Source organism: Tyto alba, unplaced genomic scaffold (assembly GCF_018691265.1).
Source record: "Tyto alba isolate M040663 unplaced genomic scaffold, T.alba_DEE_v4.0 Super-Scaffold_5, whole genome shotgun sequence".
NCBI classification, from domain to species: Eukaryota; Metazoa; Chordata; class Aves; order Strigiformes; family Tytonidae; genus Tyto; species Tyto alba.
The window spans coordinates 7,181,330-7,208,786 of NW_024881326.1; the positions used below are offsets into that span (position 1 = coordinate 7,181,330).

General features: G+C 40.8%; 1 long non-coding RNA gene across 1 annotated transcript in view; it reads right to left on the reverse strand.

Annotated features, from left to right (window-relative positions):
- Window positions 1-27,457, reverse strand: part of LOC116962416 — a 516,730-nt gene that overhangs the window by 466,767 nt on the left and 22,506 nt on the right. The gene's annotated exons all lie outside the window — the stretch shown is intronic.

Consider the following 27,457-nt stretch of genomic DNA (forward strand, 5'->3'; position numbering starts at 1 on the left):
AGATCTGCAGGGTGAGGATAACCCAAACAAGGGCACAACTTCTTTACTGCAGATAAACAACCTGAAAACAAACATCTATTGAGGCACTCAGATGGCAGAGGGACCTGGAAGAGGATGGTTTAAACAGACGGCCTGCATGCCACTGCAGCTGTCACCTGCTCAGGATGAAGTCTTTCACTGCAGAAGCAGCTACGCTCTGGCACAATATGTGCTGAGACTTTTGAGCATACTTGTTGCAGCAGACAGTACCTGAGCACCAAAAGAAAAGAGGACGATGAGTTCAGAGGCTCTTCTGCCTGCCTTTGGGACTGATTATACTCCAGCAGATGACTGGAAAACTCAAAATGCATTTAACAAGAACTGCTTGCAGGCACTCCACTACTGTCAGTCACGGAGATTTTCATTCAGTGTGCTGCCATCCAAACTGCAAAAGGTTGAAGCCATTCTGAGGATACGTATTGTACTCCGACTGCCTTTTGCCCAAGGATCTTTTGTGGAAGAGAACCTGACAATCATTAAGCTTCCCAATGCCCCTACGAGGCAAGCCTACTGCTACCAGAGAATACAGCAGCAAAGCTATAAAGCTCTGAAAAGTTCTCAAACTAAAAACTCCCTCCTAGAAATTAACATCAGGCAACTCACTTGCAGACAGACCATCACCTTTTGCCATGTAACATGGAGCATCAAATTTAGCCCTGATTTTAAGTAGGTGAATAGCCACAAGGGAGCATGTGAAGCTTAAAAAGGGATTCTATCAGCTCTTCACAACAAATAAGCTGAAAAGACCACTACAGTTTTCCTTGATTTAATTCTTACAAAAATGTCTTATCTCCCTCTATGGCTTGTACACTGGTTACCCCTTTAAACCTTCTTCACTTTCCTAGATTGTAACGTGTCCACTGCTTCCCAGACAGGTACTCAGAGGCTTGTCTTGAACTTTCTGTAAAAGAACTAACTAGATATTAGATAGATAATAATTACACTATTCTGTGAAAGCTTTTATTTTCACTTACACTGCAGAATCATCCAGAAGTGCAAACCATGAGCAAATTCTCCCTCAACTGGAACCCACAAAACAACAGCAAATTCTCACCAGAATAGTACCCTGTGCTGACGTTGAAAGCACAAAAGGTAGGAATAGAAACAGCTCAAGGTCATGTGGATGTTCATATTAATATAAGGTCTGCAACTAGATCTTACAATTTTCACTTGGGTGGTACCCAGTAAGCTAGAGTGTTGCATTCTGCTGAGTGTCCTATTGCCATCCTTTACTACTCCTGAGGATTAGCTACGTTATTTTTACGTGCTCTGAATACTTACTTCAAACACTGAGAAACCTTTTCTAAGAAGCCCTGAAAAAGTCCCATGTGACCAAGCCTTCCACAGAGAGGTCTCAAAGTTGACATATTTAAAACAATGGAACCACAGAGCCTACTGTTCTGCAACAGCTCCCACTGCTGACTCTATATATACCCAAAGGTATGGGACTAAGCTACAGCATGAAATGAATTGCCTTGGTCTAAATACACGAGTTCATTCTGCTAGAAGTATCATATTATGCAACCTCTGTGATTCAGATCTCAGTACTACATGTAAAGGCTAATGTAAACTATTCCAGTTAATGAAAATTAGGCTGTTCTTACAAGCCTGCTGGATGCAAGTTAGGGTGTCTAAGGCTGTAGCATGATGTGAACTCAGAATCTGTCTCTTAAGCTATGTGCTATGCAGCATGAAAGCCTGTGATGTCTCAGTAATAGCCACAACAAGTAATTGAGTTTTCATATTCTGAACTAACCCTGACTGAATATTTTAATACTCTGCAATTACACAATCCCACCTCTTCTCCCCAAACCCTAGGGATTTGACATGATTTAAATCAATTTAAAGGAAATACTCTGCCCAGAATAACCCTGAGCCCCAAATAAACTGACAGGAATCACAATTCAGACCTTGCCACAAACACATGCAGTGAATCACAACATTTCCCCCTTCATACCCATTGCCAGAGTATGAGATACTATTTCATTTAACAGCACAGTGCAAAGCCTCAAATCAGTATGTCACCGATTTCTGCTGTCCCCAGGAACATTCTGCTTTGCTATAAAAAAGTAAAATGAACAAAATATCTAAACCTGGAAAGGTGGACAGTACGTTTGGGGGAAAATATTCAAGTCTGTAGGCAACATATGCAGACCTGGGCAAAGGCTTAATTTTCCCTGCAACACAACCTTGTGTCAGACAAAGGCTGACAGATACATGAGCCTTGTTCAGTGGAATCCAGAGGAATTTTGACACTAACTTCACGAGGAATGCAATCCTACCTGAAGACCTGTATGTCAGCAGAAAAGAAGCACCCGTCTACCGAGTGCTTCAGCACGATTGCATTTCCATTTCATTAGAGATGTCTGTGTCTGCCTTTCACTGAGAATCTCACCAGTTAAAGTGTCTAGCTTCCCAAGACAACTTTTTGTACTGTTTGTATTGGGACGGCTCCAATATCAGGTTAGGTTTGTTGAAGTGTTTGTTTTTCAAAGTTAGGCATTAAAGTGCTACCTTGAGTTACAGGCAGTGAAGCAGCGTAACTTATGTCAGTAGTATCAAGTTATATCCAAGTCTTAACTGTGAGTCATAGAGTTATAAAGAATGGCTGTCTACTGACAATCTTCATATATTCCATAGGATTATCTTCTTGACACTGAATGAATTCCTGGCTCAGAGAGGTTCTTTGCCATCAGCTCTGTAGGGCTCAGGTTATATGTCTCCTCTGACAAGTAGCACAGCACAGTGGGAGCAGATCTATGGAGTAAAATAGGTGGTGCTAAGAACCCAATATTTGCATTATACACATTTCTGAGAGATCCCCCTTCAGACCGAATCGAGTCAGTCCCACAGACTAATATGCCTTTGATCACTGGACCATATGAGATGCAATCCTAGATTGTATTCTGCAGTTTGGTTTCATCCAAAACAAATTCAGTTTATACACTCCAAAACAGTTCCATGACACAAAGGTACTCTAAGTGAGGACAGTTTGGAGATAAATTTCAAAAAACACACTGTTAATCCAAGCTAAAATGGTAATGTAGAGAGCCCATTTGCTCTCCCTGCTGCAAATGCTTACAAAATATGCAGCCAACCTGAACTTTGGATACCAAATCTTGGAAGAGGCAAGTACCGAGCTAATGGGGTTCCTGAGCCTCCACGTTCTCCTGGGAGGCACAGGTTTTGACTTTCCTAACAAATTTCCTCTGGGTTACAGTAACTCTCAGATCCCAGCAGCGGAGATCCTGTTTCATCTAAGTGACAGCCATGGAAATTAAGCAAATGGAGACTTGACCAGGTTTGATTGTAGGAGGTGCTGAATCACAACCATCTCTCACAGATGATTCACAAATGCAGAACAAATTCTTCAGTGCAAACAGGATGCAGTTAGTGTTTTGGGATCAAGATATATCTTCCAGCAATACAGTTATCTCAATATCTTTACAAAGCAAAAAGATCATTCCACCAAGTGCTAAAGTACACAGGACCCCCAAGCTAAGGCTAAAATTCAATCTGAATCCAACATGGAAAATTGAACACATGCTTTCTACAGGGAACAGGATCTACAGTGGTCCAAAGCTTGGGTATAAGCCAGAAAATCTTCTCAGAAGGAAGCCTTTTCTCTTTATTGTTCTCTTTGCTGTGAAGCATTTCCCCTGGGAACAGCTCTGTACAAAGCTCTAAGTCAGCTTTCAATTTAAAAGAGCTCCTAGTGACCAAACCCTAGTGCAGGCAGAGTTCAGTGTCTGTGTGCAAACAGTCCTCTCACAGGGTAAAGCCACTCCAGTTAAATTACTGGCAATTAGTAGCATGCAAAAAGAGAACAGAACAGCCACTGCACGGTGTTAAAACCACGTGTCTTCCATAGTCCATTTTGTAAGACATGAATCTCTTCTATAAATCCTTGAGCTGCCACACTTAGACAGCAAGATTGGGCCCTACAAGTTTATTCTTTCATGGCTAAGTATTTACATAAAGGTGTATAAATGATGACAAATCTCTTCTGTTAGCAGATTTAGTTATGTGTTTTATATTAATAAAGCCTTGGGCTTTTACTGATATAAGTGGCATTTCCTAGCATGCATCTGAATGTAAAAGTACAAAAAGAATATAAATTAATCTTTGAAGTTAACTAAATGTCCAGCAGAAGTTCCCGTTTCCAACAGCATTCTGTAAAGCTGCTGAAGAGTTATGACATACAGCTTTTTATGTCCAACTACTACAGTGACATTTGAACTGACTTTAAAGGACCTCAGTGACCAGCTAATCCAACAAAGCCACCGACAACTGCCTTCTCCTCCAAGTAAACACACGCAACTTTGCATGATATGGAAACAGTCTGCACCTCACATTAATGAAGATGGATGTGGTAGCCTAAGAGCCTTCAATAACCGCCTGGACTCTAGGAAAATCCAGCTGCACAGCTCCCAGAGCACACACTGTTCTCAGGTCTTGCCACTAACACACTTTCATAAGAGACCCTGGTTAGGACATCACTTTTTCCAACATAGGCTTATATATACATTTCCTAAAAAAAAAATGTTGTGACTGATTAGGAGAGAGGACAAAACAGAACTCCGCCTGGACTAAACATGCCCACCCAAAGATACGAGATGCCAAGTTAAAATTCTCAAGTGCAATTCAGGCTGACCAAGAGTTGAACTTGTAGTATGCTACATCAGTGCCTATTGTAATTTCCAGCTTCATCCCAAAGCTTTTCCATATTCCAGAAAACTCACCAAGTTTAAATTTAATTAGAAATATCAGGATGCCATGAAGCAAACCATGAAAAAAATCTTCCTGTTAAAAGGTTCTGAGCAAGTTTTAGTCTGACATCTACAGGGATAAACACTTCTGCCTGTGGCAAGCTGTGTTGAAGCCCACGAATATCAACAGAAATGCAAGTGCAGGATCAAGTCAAAAGATTCCCATTTGTCTGAGACAGAAAGGTCCTTGTGCATCATAACCAGCCTGGCCAAAGTGCTGGTCTGCTCCCTTTCCCTGAAACCTGCTCTAAGGGATCACAGAACCCTTCATTTGTTAATCTTTTGATGACTGATCACCACCTTCAACACTGTGGTTCGTCTCCCACCACTCAACAGCGGCACTAGCATCTTCACTTTCATGGCCAGCAAGAGAATAAATGTTTTATAGCCCCTTATCCTCATGCCAGCAACAGCCTTTACTAGGAACTAAGCCTTAGCTGGCCTCCAGCTGGAGCCTTCTCCCTGCCTGATATTTATCTCCTTGATATATTTATAGGCAAACATATCCCCTCTTGGCCTTCGTTATACTATGCTATGCAAGCAAGCCAACCTCTTCTAGTCTCCTCTCATAAAGTAAGCTCTCTATTTTCCTTATCACACTAGCAAGCTTTCTTTGCACCAGTTTATTTTCCTTGGACACGGGTCATCAGAACTGTACACAATACTCCAGAAGAGATCAATTCAGGTCCTTGTTAAGTAGCATTTATGCTCTCCACTGGAAGCAGCTCTCACTGATACATTCTAATTCTCTCCACTTCTAACCCTCAGTCTCCTGCAGGCTCCCCTTTCCCCTTTTCTTCACTCCTATCACCCCTGTCCCCCCAAATGCAAAGCCATCAGCCATCACTGCCATATCCAAGACACAGGTCTCTGGAGAGCAAAGAGATGTTCCCAGGGGAGGCAATACCCAGCTCACATTCCTCATCCTGCAATAGCCAGGGACATTGGACAGGGTACAGGTGGTAAAGTCTTGTCCCAGCTGGAATTTTGCAGTGTTTGAGCACAGTCTGGCCAAATCTGGGCCAATTTTCCTCAGCTAGGAATCTAGACACAAAAACAACCAGATTAATTTTTTTTTTTTTAATCTTCCCCCCACCAAGTATAGAAATACCAAGACAGCTTAAAGGACTGCCCTACCTATCCCACCTATAACATTTCTAGAGTTTCTCACCCAGAAGACAACTATCTCTTTGCTTTCACAAGAAAACTTCCCTTTATTTTTTTACTGGAATTCCTCATCTCTTTCAATTACAACTGGAACTAATGTTATCCACCTGTTTAAACTAGAATGCTGAAACAGCACTCTAAAATGAGTACATTGCAGCAAGCACTCTGCAGGCTTCTGGTACTGGACAGTCAGAGCATGTTGAATTCAAGTCTTATTTACATGTCATTCTATTAGCTGAAAGATTTCACTGGGTAGTGATACATACAGTTGTCTGAAAGCCCATTATAATATGCCATGGCTGTTATCCTGAAAACAATGCACATGCCTAATTTAGAAACAATATATACTTGTTATATTTGTTTTAACTAGTAGCCTTCACATAACACAAAATTCAATTCCACAGTTCAGCAGATGCTCCAAAATTTGGTAATTTTACCCCACCGTCATGTTCAAAAGGTATTTTGGGTTTAGCAAAACGGAATCTAATTAAAATGCTCAGTGTCCTTGAAATCAGACTTTAAAAAAATATCAGGACTTAATAATATTATACAATTAAAGATGCTAAAAAACTGCATATATTGTACAAAAATTGCCATGTTCTACAGTTATATTCTTCTGCTGTCAGTGGGAACCTTCACTATGCTTCAGTTGTTCCATTAACATATATTAATTGAACTATACAAGTTCCTGGTAAAAATAGTTGTTTACAAACTCAGGAAATACTGAAAAGCACGCAGAACTATTCTATGCTTCTCATGAATATCATTTGGCAGTACTGTATGACATCCTGTCACATAAAAAAAAAAAAAAAAAACAAACAAACCAGAGCTTCAAATCAACAGCACATATTTAAGAGTCTGTAATTCAGATTTTTTTTTTTTTTGGTGGGAAGATGCAAGGTCACAGAGAGAATTTCATTATGAATGAGGAAAAAAAAGACTTTTAAATCAAGCACTATTTCATTGAAGGAGACCGCTCTTTTCAGATACTGAGTCCCAGTTTGGAAAGCACATTTTTCCCATTGCAGTGAAAAGCCAGAATCAAATGTTGTCTTAAATTAATGCAGCAGGGCAGTCAGTAACACTGTGCTAGTTAAACACTGACATCTACAGTCGTGTCTTGGGAAAAAGATTGTCTGCAGAGTAGGATCCAACAGAGTCACCAGCACCCTTTGGAACACACTGCCCCATACTCACACTCAATAGGTGTGTCCCATTCATAACTACCTGGTGCAAAACTCACTGTGCAGATTAAGGATTAAGACATGACATCAGACCTGCCAGAATTACTATTTGTTATTAACAACTGAAGGCTAGAGACATGCCAAACAACACTGCTATCGGGAGGCAGGAAATAAACACAGGAACTCAAAATAAGGCCCATGGCTTGATTTTTCAATGCCACTTGAAGATCTGTAATTTCAATTGAAGTTTGCTCTGTGCTGGCACTGACAAGAGGAGGAAACACCTTGCAGTTTCTACTGCTCCCAATGGGTAGTGGGGTTTTTAATTATACTATTAATTAGACCACTAATTGCAACTGAAAGGAAAAAAGTTAATTTGATAACTTATATAGTAACTCAGTCACATACTGCCAACAAACAAAACTGGATGACAGCTATAAGTTTAACAACATTTCATGCTAAAAAAGAAAAAATAATAACATTTACATCCAGAGCGCATATTTAAAATAGATGATTAACACTCGCTTGGCCTTGAATTTTCTTTAGGTGGAACCAGGTGCTTGGATCTGCACAAATCCTTTCCAGCTGCATGTCTTTTGTTCTAATTGCTACAGAACAAGCTCTCAATTTTTTAAAATATCCAGGAAAAATAAAGCTCTATGAAGCCTAGGGCAACAGCTACTCAAAGGCTCTGTGTATCCATCCCATGCAGTATCTTCACTGTCAGACCACTGGCTGCTGTGCCCACAGCCCTCGCCTTGTTGCTTCAGCACACTGCTGAAAGGATCATGCATCTCCAAAATTCACTCCTGCTAAACTCCAGTAGCTGACAGTGTACCGCTGCTTATCCATGGTCCACATGCACTCAAGCCATCTCTTCATCCATGCATTGTAAGATTGATTTTATTAGTCAATGCCCACTCACATTGAAGGGACCAGCCGCAGCAAGGATAATTTTAAACCTTCAAAGATCCACTTCCTTCAAAGCGACCTGAGCTCACTTTATTATGCTCTCTTCAATGCTCCCCTGAAGAGAAATCCCAGCACACACAGCAGGGAGGAACAGTTAAGATATCCCCACTGTATACAGAGGGATACACTCACAAAATTACAGTTATTAGCTGGGAAAAGGAACAAAAACCACCCTATATATTAGAGTCTGCATTTCCTACCTGAAAGTAACAACACAAGATAGAAGAGATCATAAAATAAGCATGAAGGCCAGGAGAGAAGAAAAATGCATGGATGGATGGATGACGAGAATCATGTACGCTGTTGTTACAAGTGGCCTCTTACCATGAAGAGTTTAAGCCCTTAAATTCTGCTGAATTGGAGGGCACTCATCTATTCTCAGGTACTATCCACCTCAATTAGGGAAGGTTCTAGTAAAAATGGAGCTCTCAGAACCTCAGCTTTATTGGTTTTCTCTTGCATGCTAGTCAGAGGCAGTTTTATTGCCTTAATTTCCTCTCAGTTGGTGGACTGGATTTTCCTACCTAAAACAGTCAGGAAATCCTCTTTTACCAGCCTCTTTTCATGCATGTAATCCCAGGCTACCCTATAATGATGCTATTGCACATTGCCCTTATGATCACTGATTAGATGCAGGACAACTACTGCTCTCTTGGCAATTTGCACTCTTCTTAATAGAGCAAGTCACAGTAGGGTCAACCAGCATCAAAAATACCTAGGTGTTTCTGTTTAGAGCCAGCTATTCCCTTTCTCAGAAGTGCTTAAACTTGCAAACTCTGTCAAGGTTCACCTTCATTTATCCAGTTATCCTGCTTTTATTACCTGATGATAGATCTGGGTTCATAAACATTTTGCCTGAAAACTTGCAAGATGAAGTTAAGTGATTTTTCCACTCATAGTTTTTGCTCTTACAACCAAGGGTCTTCCCAGCTGTCACCCAAGATGATTATATCTTGTCCACCCACATACCCCAACATTGTTAATTCAGTTAGCATCCACTGTGCTCTGCACAGGGTTTTGTCCTGTATACCAGTCACTAACATCTGGGTTAGATTATGGGCAGCAGTTCTCGGATGGCAAGAAATGGATTAGCAGGCATGTCAGGAAGGCTCCCGGGTAAATGGCTGCAGAGTCCTGGGTTCACAAAGCAAGCAGAGTTAAGAAGTGATCTGCAGAAGGTTGTAAAATCACTAAAATACAAAACTGTGTATTCTCCTGTTCTGTTGTAAGTACATGAGTAACATTTCTGTGACCTTTACTACACAGCTCCTGCTGTTCAGGGGTGCAATCCTAAACCTTGCTTTGCCATTGGTCCCATCTTGTGTCCAATCCCCAGAACAAATCAGGTCCTCAGAGATCAGTAAGAGGCAGACCAGGCTGTTTGTGCCATATTTCAGGATTAATTCAAGACAGGAATGCAGAATAGAGCTCAAGTTTTAGTCTACTTTCAAGTCTTTGCCTCACAAAATAATTAACTAATTTTCTTCATGTCTTACCCAGAATATCACAGACTGGAAAGGTAAGAAGAGAGCAAAGAGAAACCAAATTTTAAAATGGCATCTCTTCATTTCTTTGGAATACATTATGGCTTCTCACCCCAACTGCCAACCTTGATCCCCTTACTACCCAGTCTCTATGCACGAATCCTCTCCCCCTAAAAGAAACCCTTAAATGGAACAGTCATTTTGCAAAGTCCTCGAGAAGCTGCAGTTCCTTAGTCTCCCAATCCTTTCACCCTCAAACAGAAGGAGCCAAGCATACCTTTGGATTACACCTGAAAATGAAGGATGATGCAAATAGTTGCTGGTAAAATCCAATGATGGTAGCATTGAAAAGGTTTTATGCAAGTAAAGCAGATGCCTGTTTTTAAACTACCAGCGTTGGAGTACTTTGGATAAAAAACAACCATCTGTTTTGTTTATTTATTTAAATTTTAAGTATTGAAATACTAGTTCTTTAAAGATTTGTGCTGGTTTCAGTTTATTAAAGAAGTTATGCAATTCACTAGAACAGTAGCTGAACAGCAAGTTTCTTTTCAGTATTAATACCAAACCATATCCTGTCGCAGAGAAAGCTATTTTTCAGAGTTTCTCCTTGAAAACAAAAACTGTCAGCTAAGGCCAGGAGATAGGGAGTGCAATCAAAGAATGAGAGGAGGAAAACTCTTAACTGCAAATCCCTGGACTACCTCTATCATCACTCAGAGAAACAAAACATGTATCTCAGTGTTTATATATCACTGTAATTTATTCAGAGGGGTGGCAGGTTTTACACTTTTATAGTCATAATTATACAATGCTGTATTGCTCTTTGGCAAAAGTACACACACAAAGTAAGTTTCAAGAGACCATTATAGAGCTCAAATCTGCTCACACCTAGTGAGCTCAAGCCTGTTATTATACCCCTTCCCATTTTTTCCAACATATCAAGTCACACATAAAAACACTTGTTCCCATTAATGGAAACAAGGAAAACATTAATGGAAACAAGGAAAACTAATACGATGCAGTGTTTTACCTTGCAAAAGAATTCTGACACTAGCCCCTATCCTCCCCAAAAAAAGCAGTTTTCCAACTTACTAGTAAAAGACATTTCAGCTTTTATTGCAAAACATTTTCAGGTAGTTTATAAAAGACAAAAGGCCGTATACTACTTGTATTTTACAATATCTCAAGTTTAACTGGCTGTTCAATCATATACAGCTTCCAAAAACTGACTGTTTCAAGATATATTAGTTTTTAATCAGAAATTAACATAAGATCATGAGAGATTTTTAGAAACTGAATTTTCCTGATATTTCCATAACTAATTGTTTAATCATCTCTAAAAGCGAGTAAATCACCTTAGGTGAAGGACTGTTATTTATATTGCCTTATTATGTTATGTTGAAGGCCTTGTTATTTAGAGAAAGTAAAATTCTCAAGCTGCCTCAGAATGCCTTGAAGCTATCACCACTCTCACTTGAATTTTGGGCAGAATTTGGGGGTCCATGAGGAAGAAAAGGGTTAATGGATTTTTTTTTTTGTGGGGACATTTGTAGTTTGACCAAAGTTATCCATACATTTGTCCTTCAAGTCTTATATCACAGCTAAATTTTCCCTCTCGATTTTTTTCTAGCTGTTTTTATTGTTTCTTAATTTCTAACACTAACAAGGTTTCCTCCTGTCTCTGAGTTTTTCATCTGCCCAGCACTGGGCACCTCCACAGGCACCCCCCATACATAGCACTTCAAAAATTAATCAAAGGAGCAGGAAACACATGTCCTTTCAGAAATCATATAAATGAGGTGCAACGTTACTGGTAAAAATCCTAACAATTCATTCCGTTCCATTTGCAAGACTTGAACTACCAAGTATCTCAGCATGTGCTGAACAAGCTATTTGCTCACAAGGTTGGGGTCTCACTCTCAGGCAGACAGAAGCAATGATGCTCAGCTAACTGGACCAGACCCAATACTGTAGCAATTCTGGAGGCAATACCTGGACCCCAGAGAAAACTGTGCTATCCTCTGAAGGGAGGAATGCTACTGAAAGCAGAAGGGTGAGGAGGGTGACAGGATGTTAAGACAGATTTTTGAAATAGCACATTGGTTAATAAAGATGACTTAGCAACAAAAAAAATGGAAGGGGGAGAAAAAAAAGACCACCACAACCCTGAGCTGGAGGGTGGAATCTAGAAAAAGGTCCCTGGGGTACTTACTGCAAGAGCACAGATTGCTCACATGTGGATAGGGCACATTTGTAAAGATTCACCCCTGCTACATATATAGCAGTTCTCATTATTTGGCCCAGATACATGTATCTTCTATGATTTGTCAGAGAATGATTGATATAGCAGCTGTACTAGTCTCCCCATATTGCTTCCACAAGCACGCTCTTGGGGGTTACATTGTCTATCAGAGCACATACAAACACAACACATAGAAAAGCTATTATCACTGGGAGTACTTTGGGGGGAAACATGTTAAAACTTAGTCCCAAAAATAAGTCCTAAGAAGGGTTACCAGGTAGGGTCTCGCTCAGGGTATCTGTCTGAGAAACCCTCTCTGCCTGCACCCAAGTTTAGAAGCACATCAGTCTAGCCCAAGGGTCTGATCAGCAGTCAGGGCACCATCCCAGAAAGCAACATCACCCATGACTGTGTAGCCAAACTTGTAACAGATGTGGCAAAAACCATCCCAGCCACCATATTAACACACCACTATGATCTGCCAGCAGATGGATAACCCTTCTATTACAACTCAACGGGATATTTCACATCCCACTGTTATTCTAATAGTGTTTATTAAATATGGAGCTCAACAGCAATGAGAAAAAAAAAAATAAAAATCCAGCTTTGCCTGCATGCTATAGGATAGTTTTTTAAATTGTTTTAAACCCAAATGTATCTGTTGCTGCTTTTCTGAAACTCTGGAAGAGACAAACGCTGACCTGACTGGAGCTCTGAAGATGCCCAATCCCTTCCTGCTCTCCCCAGGGAGCTGCTCAGCACAGCCCCCCCAGTTCTGACCAGCTGTGCCCAACAGGCACAACTGCTAAAGTTCACCTCACTAAAGGCAACAGTAATCTCCAAAATTTTGCTGATATTGGAGTCCTAACTTGGCCTAGTACAAAAAAAAAAAAAAAAAAAAAAAAAAAAAAAAAAGCAATTATTTTTTAGCAGGGCCATAAAAAGCCTATTCTTTTAATACATTCACATGGATCATTAATAGCTTCTTTATCTCAATCAAACATTTAGTTTCAGTAAACTGATGGCATGATAATGGAAACTCATCTGCTAGTTCTTATGCGTATTTAAAAGACAATGGCAGGCACATTTGGCAATAATAGTCCCTATTACTATTATCACCATGACTGCTACATATAGTCAAAAGACATCTTTGAAGCTGCATCAATTTTTAGAGTTTCCATCAACTGCAAGCATGAGAGGTTAATCCTGGAACACAGGCAATCTGCCAGGCAGGATTGTAACATCTTCCTTGGATGAAGCCACAAGCCCTTCCTCACTACCTCAGAATCCATTTTGACCTTCCATGTGTATCTCCTCTTCGCTGGCTTCCCTTTGCATACCAGAGGTTTTCGTTTTCCTCTCTCCCTGTCTGCTGAGAAAGGCCACTGCCATTTTCCCTGGTTTCTCCTCATACTAGTATTTTATATAAATAAAACCCTTTTCAGAACATGTCTCATACTAAAGCAAAAGTGATAAAGTTTTACTGTATAGATACAGCAAATCCAACCAAACTTCATACAGTGATAATATTTTACAGGGATTATTTTCTTAAGTGTGATTTTGAAATTTGTTATGAGCAATCAGATTTGCATCCCTGAATTTACCAAATGTTCCTGGAATATGTAATGATTCAGACATTCATTTTGGCATCCATTTGAAAGATGAGGTCTCCATCCCTGGTATTTGAGCATGTTCTTTAATTTACTAATGGCAATACAGAGATTTCTTAGACATTATACACTGAAGAAACCCCACCTTTCTTCAGTGCAGAGGACTGACTGTATCAAAACCCCAGACAATGACACCTGAATGCTACAGTTTATAAATTACAGGTCAGAAACATGGAGACCCCTGACTGCTCCTCAAGCCCTACCCATTAATATTTATTTTTCTCAATATATTATCTAGTCCTACTAATCTTTACTGAAAACGAAAGGACTGCGAAAGTATTACCTAATTCTATTGTTATTTGTAATTTTATGATTCTACTTAGATTTTGAGCTATAATCAGGTCATAAGTGTGTTGAGCTGTAGCCATATCATCCAAAACCTATGCAATACTGTAACCAATTTTTGAGTATTTAATATTCAATATAGCAATATAACAGGGCTCAGCAGTAAAGAGACTGTACTATGTTATTTAAAATGCCTATATTCCACAATACTACCAATTAAGTTCTACGACTTAAGTTCCATTGACTGATCTTCTCCATTTCACCACTTTGAGACCTTTAATCGATAATTTTTTTCCTTGGACAATATATTGAACAAATTGCCACAATCAGGAAACAAAACTTGAAGAGGGTCCCAATACGGAGAGTGGCCCGAGTAACGACAATCACACCGATGCAGCTACATGTCGTCCCCCTTTATTGCCCGAATCGCTTGGTTATATACTTTGCACAGCAAGCACCCACTGTTCACGCGCTCCATACCCCTTGATTATTGGTCGTAAGCAACTTATCACGCACCCAAAGTGAAACTGTGATAGGCAAGCATCTTGCGGTTTGCTGCATACTTGTGCTTAGCTTAGCCAGATACATAGCTGAGAAAATTCCTCATTAACAGATACAGTTCCTCACAACACAGCCCTTCAAGGTCATCCTCATAACACAGGTGTTGTTAGCAGTCTGATCTCAGGCCTGGATTGTCCAAACCTTGCAACAAAATATCATGGCCATTCTCTGTCAGAAATTCTACTACAAAAACTTAAGATAAAAAGAGAATTAAGAGATTAGAAATCCACTTGCAGATCTCATAAGATAAAGAAGAGGGAAGACTGAACTCTCAGCTTCAATAACCAAATAAGACACACATTCCCACTCTCCCCTAGCAGAAATACAGCTGTGTTTATAACCTGCCAAATCAATTATCTATTAAAAAAAAATGCAGAAGTTCCACTGCTTTGAGTCATAGCAACAAACTTGATAAATGCCAACTTCAGTGTCCACTGGCTACCATATCACAAGATTGGAATCACTCTTGAAAAACTTTGTCCTTTACCATTATTAATCAATTCATAAGAAGTATTTTACATGCAGAGACCATCCCCATTTTATTCATTACTCCTACAGCCCCAGTGCTAGAGTAGAGGATAGGAACATAGGGAACTCCTTATAACTCACAATCATTCGTTCTTTTGTTTGTTTTTTTTTACATAATTCAGTCTTTTGGGTCAGAAATTAACGTTCCCTCAACAATACAATGTTGGCTTCCCTCATTTTTTCTGTCGTTACATTTTATAATCATCAAGAGCCTCAAGCATCCCTTTCAAAACTGAATTTACTACATTACTCATGCTGTCCATCCATCACAAGCCATCACCTATTCCCTATGGACGTTGGCATGATATCTGTCAAGGTGCGCTGGTACACATGGGCATGGTTGGAGCCCAGGGCTGGTGGTACAAGGGCAGCCTGCGGAGAGGTGCAGCCTGAGGAGGCAGTTTCTGATCTGAAGCTCAGTGGCCAGTACTCTAAGATCAAAATGGGAAATCCTGATACACTACAAGAGAAACAACAGATTCATAAGGTGAATTGCTTGGACATTAAAGTTACTGTTCCATGGAACATGACACACACTGTTGTGCTCCCAACAGAGCATGTAAAAGAAATTAACTTTTTTTTTTTTTTTTGCAAAGGCAATATTTCCAAAGGAGAAACAAGCTTGCACGCACAAAGGAAGATGTATGGTCCACATATAGCATGATGCCAAGATCCAGAGGCTTATGAAAGCACTCGGAAAATTAGGATGGTCAACGGGCTGGAAGGAAAAAAGCAGACAGTAATTAAGCTACCATCTTAAGATGCCAAGTCTTTTTCCTTCCCATCCAAGTAAATGCATCCATGTCAGCAGTCTCACTCTACTGAAATAGTGGCTTTTCCAGGAAGTCCTAAGCATTGTAGCTTCTCCAGGTGGGCCATCCTTTTTTGCGCCCTCCTCTAGCCAGTTTCTACTGCCTCTTTCTTCTCACTTCCTTCCACTAACAGCAAAGCAGTAGCTCTGGGCTTTTCAGAGGTACATCATTCACTATTGACTGTGATCCATACACTAGAGAAGTGAGAAATGCAGAAAAAAAGCAAAACACCCTCAAAATAGATTTGAAGGGATAAGAAAAACTGCTATCATAAATAATGTAGGATCCAGGGGAGTCAGCCTTAGAAACCACTACACTCTGAGCAAGTTCCCAGATGTACAAGGAGGCCAGGCAATTATGTTCAATTCTTGACTGATTTAATTGGTATGCACAGCAAACCCACAAGACAAACTACAGGCAAAGTTATAATTGCCCTGATTACATAGCTCTACAAGCCGCTTTCAACAAAATAGCATGCAGCAGTTTTCCTTTATTTATATCTGACACTGAAGAACATCATGGACAATCCATTTTTAAAACCTCCTCTAAAGCAGCTATTATCAGAAGCAAAGAATAATAAAAACAGGAGGTGGAAAAACAGTGATCTAGTCAGTACCTTGAAGTATACCCCGTCTGCTTTAATGTCTCTATTTTGTTTCGTTTATGAAGGCTTAGGTTTAAAAAAAAATGCCCAACAGTTTTAATGACAAAAACAGCAATTTATGATGTAATTTCCTGATGCTATAATGTAGCAGTGAAGATCATCTTTGTTTTTCGGGAGATAAAAAAAAAATGTTTTCTCTCACTAAATAGGCTCGCAGAGCAGGGCTTGCAGCACAAACATTACCCTCTGACTTGAGCTGAATTTCTTCCACTACTGCTGACATAAATGTCAAGTTAATCAATAGGTTATACTCAACTGCCAAAGTCTTTCCTACACTTATATTTTATTTTGCTCTTCAATAGTTAGAGAGGAAGGAAATATGAGCTACCTAAACCAACATGAAGCCAAACACTGCAAAAACACTTTCTCCTGCAGCCTGAAAAAATGAGCCCCTCTCTCAGCTGTTCCTCATTCTGGTGTGCAAAGGACAGGTGCGCTTGCACCCCAATGCCACATGCTTCCAGCAAAGGCAGGAGACAATGTTATTCCTTGCAGTTCTGCACTAAGGAAACCCTTTCTCTACTATTGGCAAAAGCCTGTTTCATCTCTGGCTCAAGAACTCTGTCTGCATTAAATAATTCATATGTGCATATGGACCAGCACAGGTACATAGAAAGCAGCACTGACATCTTAAAACTTTCAAAACTATTACCAATCTTTACTGACATGTTCCCCATTTGCTAAGTATCCTACACCTAGAATGGAGATGTAATATGCTATCAGACTTCTCCTGCCGCTTTGGGAGGTTACCAACACAAGTGCTGACCACTCTTCTTACCGGTAACATTGAGTAGATTCCTACTTCTTTTGGAGATTTGTGATCATCATATTGAATTATGTATCTTAATTGCTAACTGCATTGTCTGGCCTATTTCATCAGTCTTCATTAAACACCACCACTTTTACCATTTCAACAAACTGACCAGTGAAATACAGCCTGGTACACGCTGATCGTTTTGAAGTAAATAAAAGTCTAAACGAGACCTGGATCAATATGCAAATTCTGACCCCATATCAGCAAAGCAGAGCTGCACAGTCTAGCCTCCAAATGGAGGAAGGCACCAGCTGGGACATGGAAATCTAGGTGAAAATTCCTGCTCCATCCCAGCTTCTGTGTGATGTGGAAAATCACATTCCGCCCATGGGTGATTTTCCCAAATGGTACGTAGGTATTTTACTGGCTCTTTCAGGCAGGCCCAAGCAGGTTGCTCATTCACAAACCCAGTGGCAAGAAAACACATAACCTCATTAGACATTTGTAAATTCACCTGGGCATTGATCTGCATAACTAAATATCTGAATATAACTAGTCCTTGGTTTCTCTCTATTTTGACTGTCTCTCATTGAAATGAAAAAAAGCTCAATATATATATTGAGAGTCACAGACTGAACCAGAAGCTCTACTGGCATAAGTCTGGCACACGTTTATTTGGCATAAATCTGGTCCAGCAGATTTGTTGCCTCAAAGCTTAAAATAAACTAAAAACAAAGCTGCAGATTCAAAGCTTCACACTTCATCCTTGGAAGCCTGGGGTAGTTCTGGAGAATAGCTGTGAAAGCTACAAATGGCAATAATACATTTTTAATAAAATTGCTGGTTTAAATCATTTGCTTTTAACATCTATTTTGCAAGTCTCACAGGAAACCAAAAGTCATTTTGTGGTAGCTTCCTCATTTTTATATATTATGAAGAATATCAAAGACGAATCCAGCTATAAATACATGTTATGAATGGAGTTTGGTATGGAGGACAACAGTTGTAAAATAATGCCTGGGGGAATGAAAAATTTACAGAGGCTTTGATATAACACTGACAGGCAGAGACTGAGTGCATTATTTCAGCATCAAGGTAACTTTTCTATCCCAAGGACAATATTTTACACACTGATTGCTTGAAAAAACAACCAATATTTCTTTTATTACACTTGTCTGTATTTTTTCCCACACCCTCATATTGAAATTGCTATAAATCCTATTTGCTTGGGGCAACATTACCCATTCCATTTATTTGGGTGACACGCTTCTGAGCACTTGCTATTTTTTCCACACTATTTCCCAATTTTCCAGAAAACTGTGCATATTAGGTTGTTTTAGATAGTTAAGGGAGAGGGGGAAGAAGTCAGGAGCTCTTGGCACAGCTGTTATGATCCTGACCCCCAAAGAAATGAAGAGCAGTACAGTACACAAAATCAATACACCCCTCAACTGCAGTCACAAATTCTGCATGTGATGTAGGTTCTCTTGCAGCAAATTGCCAGCTGCAAACAGACAGGTTGATATGCAGCACACACACAAGACATAAGCAGGAATTCCTGTCTTTCAAGAGACACTGAGGGAGGGAGAAAAAAAAAAAGGAAAAAAAAAAAAAAAAAGACACAAACAAACCACACACACTCTTTTAGCACACCACGTCATCAGTGCTGTGATTCCCCACAACGTCAGGGCATTGCACCACTAAAAGCAGTTTGCTTTGTGCCCCAGCAGGAAACACTTCAGACACATGCACAGATCTCCAGACTGGCCATCCCTGTGAAGCAGTACATGGAACAGCTGCGGCAGCAAGCGCTTTTAGACAATTTTCCAAATGCAAGAGCCATTAAGGGAAGCTTGGTCAGCAGGGCAGTACTGCCAGGAAAGCAGAGAGCACTCTGGTACACAGCTCCAACTGGACACTAGCAGCACCCTGCACACTCCAGCTGCACAGCAGGAGGCTTCTGGCCTCAACCTAATTCTCCTCTCACCCCTTCTCAGTCCAGGAGCTGCAGAAAACCTTGGAAAACTTTCCTCCTGGGGCATTTCCATACATGAAGGCTTTTCCTAGCTTTGAGCCTTTAGCCAACTATAAACCCATTTTCTCCATTTCCCTTGTGCTAATGCTGAAGCACACAGAAGGGAAGGACACATAGCAGGTCTAAGGGGCACTTTCAGAAGCTACAGGTTTCTCTGAAAAATGGCTGACAGGCTAGCTGGGAAAATATGAAGCTGCACAAGCAACGACAAGCCAATTGCTGCAGTTCAGAACCAGCTGCAGCATGTTACTGTGTTGGCAGGGAGCAGGAGCACTAGAGAGTTTGTATTTGCCAAGGTTTGCTATAATTCTGACTGTATTCCAACCAGGGAGAACAAGCTCCCTTGACTAGGTTTTGCAAAGTTGCTGCATCTTGAATTTCAGTCACTAGTTTGTTATGCTGTTAGTTTTCAGCCAGAACAATTCCTATTAGTCCTGGAGAAGTGCAGCTCCTTCAGACAACTCAGAAGAGCCCCTTTGCTTAAGAAAAGTGCTATTACTGTGGCATCTAGAGCTTGAGTCAGAGACCAGAGACTGGCATATAAAATGCCCAGAGAAGAGAAAGGGGCATAAAGAGCCTAAATGGGCAAGCCCAACAAAAAGGAGGCTGAGCCACGGTATTGTTACAGCTACCTTAGCATCCTCATGGCAACTTTGGAACAACATGTCACTTTTCCTCCTGACACACTGCAGTGTTGCATTTCTGTCATCTGTGTGTCTTTTCTGTTTTCATCACCTGCACCGTAATGCCTGTCTGCTTAGGCAGAAATGACAGCAACCCTTGTAACTGTCACCAAAACATTCCTGCTTCAATCCAGGATGAAGATCCCACACTGTGTGCTGTTGCTTGCAATGGCGCGATAGCCAATAAAACAAATTGGGCCAAAGAAGATTGATTGCTTCGTTTGATCAAATTACAAAAAACAATAGCTGAAGGGAATATGGGAGATGCAATATCTCAACTTTCATCAACGATCCACTACAGTGCCTCACAAAAATCACTAGAATGTTTGAATCAAAATGGTTTAGACAGAAGCACTGTCAGATGGTTTGAAAGTTAACTGGAAATCATAAGCAGAGAACAATGTTGGGCAGCAGTGTTTTGAACAAGAAAGGCATTTTTAAGTGTGATTCCACAGGGATTAATATTGGACTTCATTTTATAGAACACTTCTACTGAAGCATCTGGAAGAGCAAATAAGTAGCACGTTAAATGTGTGAACAGTAATTTCATAGAACAAAGAAGAACCAGTTGGAATTTAAAGTATGATCACAAAACCACTTGCAACACAACAAACCCAGAGTATTTTTAGCCAGTATGAAAATGGCAAGAAAAATAGTGGGAAAGCAGTAAAAGCAAAAGAGGTGCCTTGCCATTCGGCCAGCAGAGTAGAATCATGACTTAAGGCCATCCATTTTCCAAACAAGTTGCCATTCTCCTGAGCAGAGTAGATAAGATCACGGGGGACATGACAGCTATTTATAAAATGTACCAATATTTGCTAAGAGCTGGCCATCTAAAGAGTAGACAGATCTCAGTAAAGCCAAAAAGATTTAAAGAAAGGTCCCTATATTTATTACATCCTGGGAGGTTTCCCTTGTTAATTAGCAAGTGATTTTCTCTAGCAGCAAGGAAGATGGAATACAATAAAAGCTGACACTTCCAAATGCTATCAAGAAACAGATGGTCCTGCTCTCAGGCAGGTAGACAAGGCTATGGATCTGAGTCTCTTGATCTGTAAATATTATCCCCTTTCTTTTGCATTACATTAATCTGGAAATAAGGTTCTCATAATATAATATAGTCTAGACATCACACTCAGGCTGACTTTAACTGCTTTCTAATTCACCTTCTGTCAAGTCTGTAGATGAAATACACAAATTTTCCTTTCATTTTTGTCTGCTGTCAATGCACCTCAGGTCTTACACATATCTTAGATATCTTCATCAACAGCCTATGATCTGTTTTGCACAGCCAGTCCCACAGCTGATTAAGTTGCTATATAAAACACATTAGATTTCAGGTCCTAATTCCCTTTATCAGCTATAAGAAAACACTCCACACTATAAGGTAACACGCCTTACTGTTAATCTTCAGTAGCACCTACAAGGTATCCTATGCACAAATTAAAGAGATTCATATCTCCTGCTGTAATATAAGGTTCCAAGTGCATCAAGATGCTCTGCAACCTCTCCCTGGCAGGGTTTGGCTGCTCAAGGCTGGCTCTGACCTGGCATCCAACTGCTGGGAAGAGCCACAGCAGGGAAAGATACAGGAGAGGTCTTGGCTGGGGCCTGTCGTCCATGTTCAGGAGGTGTCTGTAAGTTCAGGGACATCACTGCTGTGCCTGGCTCAGCATTGCCCTTAGCTTCCAGCACACCTGCCCTTGCTGCTCCCTGACACCTAACTTATTTACTCACCATCAGGGTAGGGCACCTGGTATTCAAAGTTATGCTTCACATTAACAGGAGATCAGCAACCTCCACTTGTTTGTGATTAAAGTACACTATTGCTAATACAGATGATTTGCAAACCCTGCTCTATATCCAATGGTGGCCCTAGGGCCACCAGTAGTAGCTGAACTCAGGCAGGAGACAGTCAAGGCAATGTGCCAAAACAGGGAGAGCTATGGTGGGTATTACTGCCGGTATTCTGGGCATGCTTCTGCCCCACACATCTGTCCAACACTCACCCTGACCCACTGGTGCTCTACACACAAGCATCAGCCTAGTGACACTTCACTCCCAAACCCATGAAAGCTGGAAGTGCTGAGGATCTGCTGCTCCTGAAGCACAAGCCACACAACGCACAGGATGACACGTTCTCATGGGTGCTCTGCAAAAGAGGAAAAAAATGAAAAGGGCCCTTCAGGCCAATACTACTGAACTCCAGAGGCTGCTCTCTGAGATACATCAACATCAGATACGATTGTGTGGCTCATAAGTGCCACACTATTCACAACACTTTTGCTTTTCTTTTTTAAACAGGGTAGAAATGGGGGATGCTAGCCAACAAGGAAGTACATCCAGGCACGCTATGTGCAACACAGCAAAATGTATGTCATCAGCTACTATCCTAATCCTGTAAACACAGCGTGACTTAAGTGAAAAACACTAATCTTGTGATCAACAGCACCAAGTCAAACTGCTGCAACTAGTAACATCCCTCAGAGACAGATAATAGAGTCAGTGCTATTTAAAGTATTTTTTTTAAATGACCTAGACAACATTCTCAGCAAGTTTGCAGATAACACCAAAGTGAGACCAGTGCTTGAAATTATTATTATATATTTGCATGGGACTTTGGGGTGTTTTTTTTCCACCATGCAGGTGATCAAACACCAGAAGAGGGGCCAGGTAAGTGGGGAAGCTTTATCCTTGGAGATAGTTAAAAGAACTCAACAAAACTCTGAGCTGTCTGATCCAAACTGGCCCTGCTTCAAGCCAGCTGGTGGCTCTGAACAGATGACTCCCAGAGGTCCCACCCAACCCAAGTTATTTTACAACAGCGTTAGTTAATGTTTCAACAGCGGGGTCTGTGTTTTTGTATACCCTCTATGCAATATTACTACAATGGGTTATGGAAACTTGAACATCCTGAATAACACCCTATCTTCAGGTTTCTTTTTTGTTAAAGTACCTAGCTTCTGATGCAAACTAAATTAGATTTTACTCAGTACTAAGCTGCAATGAACAGACTGCTTAATGAGTACAGAACCTTCCACAAGCCACATTGCCTCTCCTTGATGGCAATTGTTACCAGTGACACATTTTGAGCTCAGTAGCCACTTTCAAGGCCAATTATGCAAACTATACAGGTTCTCCTCAGAATTAGGTACAAACCTTAGGTCAGCTATTTTACAGATTAAAAGAAAAATAATGCACAATAAAACTCCTAATGGCCAGTGTGAGTAATCATTTATCTAACTAAAAGCACATTTTCCCCCGTGTCCTGAATGCTCTAGAGATTGTCCATGGTTTTTGTAGGCAGACTAATTCCCAGCCTGCCATTCTTTGTCTACACTAGTTCATTCTGCTGTGATAAATTGTTGCCTGCACATGCACTGAATCCGCAGGAATAAAAAAAGGAACCTCTCCTTATGGTAATACTGCTAGAAAAAAAAAAAAAAAAAAAAAAAAAAAAAGTAAAACACAAAACCATTCATTTTAACCATAGTGCAATGAGTAATGAAGGAATAAATAAATTATAACTGGTTAAATTTTTGATGTCTATCATTTAGGAATCTTCTTGTTCAGCAGCTGATGTTTTCTTCCCTTAGCTATTTACAATGTGCAGGTGGAGCAGAGATAGATGATACATTTGCAGCCGTATTTGGATAGAATAGTTTTGCAAGTATTCAATATTCTATTGAGATCTAAAAGTTGTTGACCCTACCAGAAAATAGCAATCACAAGTCCAGTAGGATCTGACTGTCCTAAAGCCTTGCTTTAAGGAAGCCTTCAGCTTATTAACATGATACCAGCTTTCAAAATAAGTGCTGAAGGATCACCTGTCTTATAAAGTCTGTAGCAGCGTTAGACATATGAACAGCCCAAGACCTGCAGACCATTTTTCTGGTTAGTTGGCTTTTTTTTTTTTTTAAATATGTAATTGTGGTACGAATTACTCTATTAAAGCAAGTAAGTACTTGAAAAACATTCAGGAAATTTATTCTATGTAATGGACCATTTCTCCTTAAGGATGAGGTTCTATGGAAATATGGACCATAAACCTTTTTGATAGAAAAATACCATGCTTTTCATGATATTAAAGTTCAAGTAGTTATCAGAAAAAATAGGGCTCAACTAATTACAATCCTGTGTTCTTCTAACACAGTACTGAAGTGCACCAACTTGAAAGAAATGAAGGCTGCAGCCACAAAACGTCTCAGCAGAGTTTTGTAGCTCCCCATGTTTTAGTGTTGTTTTGCCTTGTGAAGGAGTGCGTGGCATCTGAATTTCACCCCCAGGGTCCCTGTGCACGGCACAAACAGCGCGGTGCACTGCAGAAGGGGAACCACAAAGGCCCATTCACTTGATGCACAGCCCTTTATAAGGCTTCAGCTGAAACATAACCCAAGTGTTGTAATGCACACTATCCTAGTGACACTATCCAGTGTCACTACTCATTATGGAGCCTGGTAGAAAAATACACCCACCATTCCCTCCCACGTTCTTCCCTCTGAAGTTTATTAGTTGTCCGTGGTGTTCAGGGCTCTCTATTGTTACAAGCCTGACTCCAGTGGTAATTAATAGGAATTCCCAAGAACACAACCAGAGCCTCTTCAGGTTGTCAGCAGGAAGTGCTGAGAGCACAGAAAGCCCATTTCTCCAAAGTGCTTTCTCTTTCAGCTGCAGAGATGCACCTCCCTATACAACTTGAAAAGTCTCCTGAACTTTCTGAACAAAAAAGTCTCTTTGAATAACTGCCTCTGCCTTTTTCTTTTTCCCTGCTCTGTGCTAACCAATATCTTTCTCCCAGCTATTGTTGCTATGTGCAATATGTTTTCTACTGACACACAAAAGCAGTTTACCTGGCCAGCAAACAGCAGTTACAGATTCACTGGGAACGTGCTATCTTTAAGCTCTGCTATAAAGAAGCCTATCTAACATCAGGATCAAGTACACAGAAAGTCAAAGGTTCAGATCCCTCCTCGCCAAAGGAAACCCAAGCACACTGCTCCAAGGAGGATGCTCTAGCATCAAGCTACTTTGGGACAAAGGAGAAGAAACAATGCTTGCACTCATACAAACTAAGGCAGATCTACTCGACGTTGATTAGTTACACAATCACTGACCAGAGAGGAGCATAGTACACAAGGTATACTACCAGAGGAAAACAATCTGGATTGCAGTCCTTTCCCTCTCCCCCAAATTATTACTATTTTATATAACTTCAGATTCCCAGGTCCCCTCTCTCCCCATGTCCCCACCTCCCAAAGCGAAAACTTCATGCTTACTCTTTCTTCTCTCAGCAGCCAGCTGCTCCCCTCTCCAAAGGGCATGTAGCCTAGGAGTCAGAGCACTCACCTGGAAGACAAGTCAAATCTTCCTAAATAATGGAAGGAAACAACATTACTCCTCCCATAATACCACTTTTCCCTTTTACAAGGCAACAGAGAGCCTACTCTCCTACATAGACCCTAAGAAATACCTATTAGATCAGTGACCACAATCGAGACAAGCACAGAGAAACCTCCTTTTAAGAAGCACATGGAGACTACAGCCCCAGCTAAAGACAGGGACACCCAGCACAGGTGTGATTTACCTCTCTCTGAGCCAATCAACAGAATTTAAGGCACCTGTGGCACTTCAGTAACAAAAACCAGATACACCTGAAGGCATGGGCTCCTCTGGGGTTAATACAATTGTAAGGATTTGAACTTTGGACTTGCAGGTCCTGAAAGTAGCAGCTTGCCCCAGATCTGCCTTCTTGAGGATCTAAGCCCCAGTGAATTCAGAAAGAAGGGAATAAGCCTTTGCTAGGCACCACTGGCTCCTTTCATTTTTTAAGTATTATTCATTTAGGGCTTAGTGTAAATGTGGGTGAAAGTCCAGCCCCTCAAGGAATAACCACTATCAGCCTTGTCCTATATGCAGTGACCTTGACAACTTTACACCACCAATTTTCAATCATGGATGATGGATTAATCAAGGCTGATTTGAACCAGCTGCACTCTGTCAGAGTCTTTGCTCTGATCTTCATGCTGTAATAACTTTCCATTTTAACTGATTCCGCCAGGGGTGAGGCTGTTAAGACAGCAAAGTACACTTTGCCTCCCTTCTGTGACCAAAAAAAACCAAAAAAAACAAAAAAAAAACAAAAACAAAACAAAAAAAAAAAAACACCACAGCAATTTTCACTAATACTACTAAGGTAATTTTTTACAATAGTGAAAAGACTGGCATGACCCAATTTCTGTCAAAAGCTTGCATGTGCACACATCCTCATTAGTTGAAACTTCAGGAACTGACCTAAAATTTTAGGGTCAGCAGACCAGGCAACAGGATGAGAGGCTTTTGCCACAAACTCACATCCATAGAAGATTATTCGTAATTTTCCCAGCATTTTCTGTGCAATGTAGAACTTGCTGCCTTTCAAGAAAAAAATTTAGTACTGTCCCCAGTCTTTATCACATCCTATAACAGTTGCCATATAAATGCATCTAGTTGCCATATAAATGCATCTCACTGCTTATACATCACAAAAAGAACATTTTGTGGAGGCTTGTACGTCCCCAAAGCCTAAATCAAAAGCCAGTGTTGAATTGTTTACTCTCCAGTTCCCAGCATGCACAGACACATAAGCACAGGCACATGCTTGCCTGTTAATACCATTTTTAAATGAACAGTACTGTTCCAAGTACAGTTTCATGCAAAAGCTACTGGACTTTGTGAGGAAGGGCAGTGGAGTAGTGTGCAGCCACCTGGAAACCCAAGATCCAGGATGGATGAAGTTGGCGTGGCAGCCACTGGGCCACAGGCTCTGATCACTACCTGCACTCCCATCCTGAGACAAGGAACTGCAGAGCACTACCCCAATGACCCAGACAGCTCCATTCCCCAATCTCAGCTACTTTACTATTAACTCTGACAAATGCTGCTCATTTTCCCCTTGTCTGGGTAACAGAAATCCTTCACAAAGCATCAGGAATGATCTCAGTTTCAAATTTTGGTTGCAGGGACCCTGCTGACAGCACAGGGGCCAACAGCACCAGATGAAAGAGACCATCTACTGTCACTCCTTGTCCTGCTGCAGGCCATCCAGCATTAGACACACTCCTGTTGCTGCTTGCTGACATGCTGGTTCTTTTACGCATGCTTTCATTTCTCACACCAGGCTTATCGCACAACAGATCATTCTGCATTACAATACAGCCTCTCATTCAACTGATTGCTTCTGTCCACTCAAAAATATCTGAGATCACAAGTACCTCTCTGCCGCTAGAGCCCCAAGTTACTAGGTACAGCAACACTGCCAGTGAACTGAGAGTTAACAGTAATTTCACTGGCACAGGTGCTTAAAGAATTAGATCCTGGAAGGATCACTGGAATCAGGAGTACTTACCAGCCACTAAATTAAACTGTTTATTGGCCTCCTTGCACAGGCTCTAATTTACACCATTCTCTGCAGGGTAACATATAAAGGCGTATCAGCTCTGAAGCTGGCTGGGACTCAGAACTGGTAAAGCAGCTGCAGCACCACTGATTCCAAGAGAGTGGCTTTGTTTCACCCAGTGGATGATCTCAGCAGCTTTCCTGAACTGAACATGGACCTAGCCAACAGAT